We start from the raw sequence: 6,749 nt of genomic DNA, 5'->3' as shown, positions 1-6,749 counted from the left end.
CAGTCAGTCACTTGGGAATCCAGAGTCCTTAGCCACCACGCCACCTGCTGGCCCCTCTAACTCTCTTTTGAACCCTCCAGCCATCACAGATTAATTCTCCTATTTCAGTGTTTGCAGAATGACTGAACTGAGATACCACTCTGCACTGAAGCCATCTCTTCCATTGCACCTTCTGCCTCTGGGAGGAGTCGTTTCTCACTTCCCAGGAGCAGCAGGAGCAGGCTGTGTTTCCCCTTCTCCTGACTCCCCACTGCTCCTATCCCATCACCACAGCATTACCCTATGTAAGAATCATGGTACCACCGTGGCTAAAACGGAAAGCTTTGGAACCACGCTACTTGAATTTAAATACCAACTCGGATACTTTCGAGCTGTGTAACTTCAAGCAAGTGATCCTCAAGAGTTATGCACTGGTGGTAAGGACTCATTCAGACACCCAGACAGTACCTGTACTTCCTCCATGGTCAAGGCCTTCCTTCCCACTCAGTCACAGTGCTAACCCTGCTCGGCCCAGCCCTGCTCTTCTTCAAAATTTGCGACTCCAAACCTCCAATTCTTTATCCCTTCTCAAAAAATTGTTATCAACATAAAATAATTGCACATATTTATGCAATATTTTCAGTATAAGGAATAATGATTAAATCAGTGTAAACAGCATTATGTTTCATCTCAGTCATTTATTACTTCGTGTTAAGAGCATTCAAAATCCTCCATTTTAGCCACTCTGAGTTACACAATAAATTGTTACTAACTGTAGCTATTCTACTGTAGTTTATGACACTAGAACTTGTTTCTCTTACCTAGCTGCAACTCTGTTTTTGTTAACAACTTTCTATTCCCCCTCCACCCTACCCTTTCTAGCCTCAGCCAGTCGGTCTGCTACTCTCTACTTTTTTTTTTTTTTAATGTGTGTTTTTTAGGGAGAGACTTGTATTGTAGGGCATGTGCACTCGCTGGAGAGACACACAGAGAGAAAGCAAAAAATTACCTCCCAAGGGGAGATGATCACACTGCAGTCCCTTTTCCATTCTTTTCTTGGGATTTTGGCACACATGCACACACGCCCGGTGAGTTTCAAGCTGCCAGACCTGGGACTCAAACCACTGTCTGGCCAGGTCCAGCACCTTAACCACTACGCCGTCTGCAGGCCCCTGCTACTCTCTACTCCCACAAGGGCGTCCTTTTCCAAGTCGATCTCTTTATACCCACTACTTCTCTTGCACAGTAAGAATCCAGTCCTTTGCTCTTACTCTTTTCTTGTCTTTGTGACCCTTTCTAGCCTCTTATCCGTCCCCACATGATATTCTTGAACATAAAGCATATCGTTCTACCAGCCACATTAATCTCTTAAATTGTTTCATGTTTTCACCATGCTCAGCCAGCTACTTTGTTTTAAATTTTAACTATTTGATTCCAAACTTCCAAACCACCTTTCTGTTTATCTTTAGATAGCATCTTTACCAACTGTCTCAACACCTTTTTCAAGCTCTAATTTATCTCATACTCTACTCATTCTCACCAGATTACTTTCCCTCATACTCCAATGAGAAAGTTAATGCCATGAGGCATGTTTTCTCTGAAATTTCTGCCCTCCTGCCTGAAAACATGTGTGTGTTTATATCCACCCTTCCTCAACTTGTCCAGGTTCAAGGTCAAGGGTTCCTTTATCTCATCCCTCCCTACCTCTGTCAGATTTGTTTGATTATCTCTCTCTTTCTCTCCTTTTAGCTTATAAATACAATTCATTATTATTATTATTATGTTTTTGCCACAGGGTGTGTATGCTCACCAGAGAGTAGAAATAGAGAAAGAGAGAGAGAGAAATTGATAAATTACCTCCCCGGGGGTGGGGAGGAGGATGGCCACACCACAATCTCTTCTCCTTCTCCTCCATTCTCCTCTCGGAAGTTTGGGCACACACACACACGCACCCAGTCTGATTTTCACGCTACCAGGTCTGGGACTCAAAGCGCAGTGCAGCCACCTTAGCGACCCTGCTACCTGCTGGTCCCTGCAATGAAGTTTTCGCTATCATAAAACATGCTCATCTTATTTTGAACTTACCTCTTGGTACTCCTTTCATTGCTCTTCTTTTTTCCTCATTGAAATTCTTCAAAGAGCGGTCTACAATTCAGCTTCTTCTTTCTTCAACAGTAACTCACTTTCGACCCACTGCTCTTCAGCTTCAGTCTTCATAACTCTGCAAAATATCACCACTGTCTTACTAAAAGCCAAACCCAGCGAACATGTTATTCCTGTGTAAAACCATTTCACATGAACGAAGGCTACAAACAAAATTCGAACATTTCAAGATAAGAAAGACAAGGCTGGATCCCACATGACCAACTGTAATTCAAATCCTAGCCCCAGCAGTTTGAAAAATATGCCATGTATAGGGACCAGCAGTTAGCATAATGGCTATGTCGCTGGACTCCCATGTAGTCGACAGGGATTCAAGTCCTGGACCCAGTGGCTTAAACTCACGCTGGGCACGTGTGCGTGCGTGCCCAAGATCCCGAGAGGAGAATGGAGGAGAAGGGATTGTGGCGTGGCCATCCCCCCGGGGGGTTATTTCTTGCTTTCTGTCTCTCTGTCTCTCTCTGTCTTTCTGGTCAGCACACATACTCTATGGCAAAAAGAAAATCTCTCCGGAAAAAAGGAAAAACATGCCGTGTGTGTGTGTGTGTGTGTGTGTGTGTGTGCGCGCCACAATTCCTGACGGGATGGAGAATAAAGGAGAAAGGACTGTGGCATGACCATGTCCCACTGGGGGCAGGGGGTACTTTCTCTCTCTCTCTCTCTCTCTAGTGAGTACACTCACTTTTGACAATTATTAAAAAAAAGAAAGATAACAAAGACAGTTGATGGATGGCACTGGGTGTTGTCTGGCTCCCCTTCATTCTAATATTTTTATTTCAAAGGCTCGAGAAGCCCCCAAGCCAAGCTCTCAGGTTGCTCTAAGCCTCCTTTCTGGAGAGCGACAGCACTCCTGCTTGGCTGCTGTAGCAGAGAAGTATCACAAGGCCTGGCCTTGTTGGAAAAGCATGAGTCCTCGTGGTGGAAACTCATTTATTCCATCTTCAGCCAAGCACAGAGTGACCACTGGGGCTTAGCTAATCATAAAGTAAATCCTTAGGATCCTCATGCCTAGAAGTTTCCAAACAGTTGCACATTCAAGGGTTTCGTTAAAGAAGGGGCATGTATTTCTCTGCAGTTATTTATTTTGCAGTTAATAAAGTAAATTGAATCTTTCTGTAATGTTATTTTGAGAATTCAGTTTTAATTTAGTCATGCCTCTATTGAGCCAATGTTTACTAAACAAATACTTGCGTGCCTAGGACTGTGGAGATAAGAGAATACCATTTATAGCGTAGTTATCAACACCACAGACTTAGCAATTTGGATTATGGGGCTGCTTTTTCAAAACTCTGTACTTAATTTCTCCACATATACTTGGCTATTCATCCTACTTGGTCTTCTCAAACAAACAGCACAAAAGTATTTTTAAATTATTTTACTTATTTATTTATTTATTTATTTTTTAGGTTTTTTTTGTGTGTGTGTGTGTGTGTGATAGGGCTTGCTGGAGAGACAGAGAGAAGGAAAGTGAGAAATCGCCCCTCCCCCCCCGGGAGCAAGGTCACACTGTGATCCCTTCTCCTCCATTTCTCTCTTGAGATTTTGGGCATGTGTGCACATACCCTAATCCCCACCACCATGGTGGGATTTTCAAGCTGCTTGGTCTGGGGCTTGAACCGTGGCTGACCATGTGAGAGTCTAGTGCCCTAACTACCATGCCACTTGTGAACCCTATTTTTAAATTATTTTCAAGCAGTTGGTTTTTTAAGCTGTTAATATTTTATTTTAACATATTAATTTAAAGTTTTTACTCTGGAATCATTTGAAAAGCAAAATAAAAGTACAGTAGGCGTATACCATTGCTATAATTACATTCCTTTTTTAAAGAAAAAAAAAAAGACATGAAATATGAACTTGGTAACAAATACAAACTGAACTTTTTAAGAAAACAAAAGTATCCACTAGAATATTAACCTTATTTCACTTTCATTTACCTGTTTTTCCCCCCTCAAGCTTGTACTTTATTCCCAGGATTGTAAAAGCCTAACCTAGTGAAAGGAGCCAAAAATGGCATTTCTAGTGAAAAGGCAGTAAAACTGGGAAAGGAAATTCTATAGCTCATCTATCAATTATTTATTCAGTAAACAATAAAGGAGTAGAAAAGCTGCCAGGGCTATGTTAGTAAAAGATTAGGTCACAGAGAACTAAAGACTTGGAAAATTACAAAACCCAAAATGGGTGTCACTCATTACCATCACAGAGGTGACTTTCAAAAGTCAGTGAATTATTAATTGGTGTCATTAAGTTCATTGTGCCCACATTTGACAGCAGAATCTAAGAGGAATCATGAACATTTTTTAAAAAACAAAAGTTAATAACCTTTTGTAGCACTCCTTTGCCTTGGGACTCAATAACTCCATTACCAAAGAAACTATCCCAAGGGAATATTTTCAGTGCTTTTTAAACATTTATTTTTATTTATTTATTTATTTGTTTGTTTGTTTTACGTTTTTGCCATAGGGCATGTGCGTTCACCACAGAGAGAGAGAGACAGAAAAAGTGAGAAATCACGCCCCAGGGGGAATGGCCATGCTGTAATCCCTTCTCCTCCACTCTCCTCCTGGCATTTTGGACACATGTGCACATGTGCCCAGAATGATTTTCAAGCTTCCAGGTCCAGGACTAGAACTATGGTTGGTCATGTGAGAATCTAGTACCTTAACCACCAAGCCACCTGCTAGCCCCTTCAATACCCTTTCAATGATTAGATATGCAGTCTAAAATAAAATATCGTGATTGTTTTAGTTAAGTGAAAAACTCCATTAGAAAGTTTTTCTCTCATTGTTTTTGTTTTTAAATAAACATGTTGTTTATTTCCCTTATCAACCTTATTTCCATTTTGTATAAGAGTCTGTAGAAGAGCAGATTAAGACCCCTCCGTGGTTGTTCCCACCCATTCAGTGGCCTGAGCAGCGGGGGCTGCAGACCAGTCTTTGGTGGAGGCTGGGCCCTCCAGTTTTCAGTAGAGAGCTGCTGGGTGGGCACGGAGGGTACCTGCACGTCTTCAGACCAGTCTGCGACCTCAGGCTGAGCAGCAGTAAACTCAGGAGCTAAAGCCGTCCATGCACCCTGACATTCTTCCTTGGTCACAGCCTTTTCAGCTGTGACCTGTTCCCCCTTTTCAATCGCTCAGGATCTCTGTAGAAGCAGAGATCAGGCCTGACTTCCCATGGGTGTTCTCGGGAGATGGTGCCATGCATGCACAGAAATTTCCTGGCCAGCATCCACAACATCGGACCCACTGAGTGAGCTTCCTCATTGCATGGAAGGGCAATGTCCACATGGCGCAGAGGAGAATCCGTATTGCACAGAGCAAGGGTAGGTACATTAACATAAGATACCTCTGTCAGATGGTGGCGCTGGGATCAGTCACCACCAGAAGACGTGGCTCCCAGAAGGCTGCCTGGACCTGGTTAGTGAAGATTCCAGGAGTGAAGCGACAGCAATAGGAGTGGCTCTGGTGGCAGCAGCAAACCTCAGCACAGCCCTCTGTCCAGTGTTCCTGGAAGATACGACACTGATGTCAGCAGGATGGCCAATGGCAACAATGGCACAGCTGCCAGCAGAAGCTTCTCCCAGGTCCTCTTCAGATGTAGGATGGAAATGCCATCACTTTTCCTTCTGTAGATGTACGTTCCACTTGGAAGTCAAGGTTGGTGCTGCCTTCTGCAAGGAATTTGAGGACGTCCTCCTCCTTCACCTGCAGGACATTAAGGGCACCGGACATTGTGGAAGTTTCCCTGTAAGTTACGAGGGGAACCCACACAGCGCCGTATGGACCCTTGTGCACATAGCGTGGAAAGATCAGCTCATTGTTTTTATTATATTAATAACAGAAACTCTGATCTCTGCCATGAACTATATGTAACTAAAATGCACTTGAAAAGTATTTCTGTGACTGCAGTCTTATAAAGTAGTGGACACAGGATCAGTATATTCAGTCAAGTTCTTCGCTTTGGTGAGTCTCATGGTGACATATATCAGGCTGTATGCAGTGCAGACAAAGTAGATTCTTTTCAAGTCAACCAACTAGCTCTCTTTTCACAAAGCTGGACAAGAAAGGGGTTCCAGCACATTCTCAGTAGTCATTGGCTTCTTCCACCAGAGTTCTGAAAGTAGAGACTAATACAATCTTGTTTACAAATAGTTGTTTGTTTGTTTGTTTTCTGGAGAGGTATTTGCTATAGGGCACGTGGGCTAGCCAAAAATACAGAGAGACAGAAAGTGAGAAATCACCCCTCAGAGGGGATGGTCACGCTGCAATCCTTCCTCCTCCATTCTCCTCTCGGGATCTTGGGCATGCATGCACACGCACCTGGCGTGACTCTAAGCCACTGGGTCCAGGACTCGAACCACGGTCTACTACATGGGAATCCAGTGACATAGCCATTACGCCAACTGCTGGTCCCTAAATATAGTTTTTAACTGATGCTATGTGTAGTGATGTGGGGTGATTGTAGATGGATAATGTTTGTTTTCAAGCTGTATTGAGATGAAAGGAAATCAGAAAACCCTGTCTGGGACACATTGTTTGTAGACAGATTACTACTTCATTTTAGTCTGCTTGAAAATATAGGTCCTAATCTATCCTTCTCTTTACCACATTTCCC

At 43.1% G+C, this 6,749-nt stretch overlaps 1 pseudogene; it reads right to left on the bottom strand.

Moving 5' to 3' along the window:
• Nucleotides 1-5,005: 5,005 nt before the first annotated feature.
• On the bottom strand, nucleotides 5,006-5,866 carry LOC102488373 (40S ribosomal protein SA pseudogene; annotated as a pseudogene).
• Between the last annotated feature and the right edge of the window lie 883 nt (nucleotides 5,867-6,749).

This window comes from Tupaia chinensis, unplaced genomic scaffold (assembly GCF_000334495.1).
Source record: "Tupaia chinensis unplaced genomic scaffold, TupChi_1.0 Scaffold143631_1, whole genome shotgun sequence".
Lineage (NCBI taxonomy): Eukaryota > Metazoa > Chordata > Mammalia > Scandentia > Tupaiidae > Tupaia > Tupaia belangeri.
Note: the sequence above shows the minus strand (reverse complement) of the source record. Positions and strands in the feature narration are given on the sequence as shown.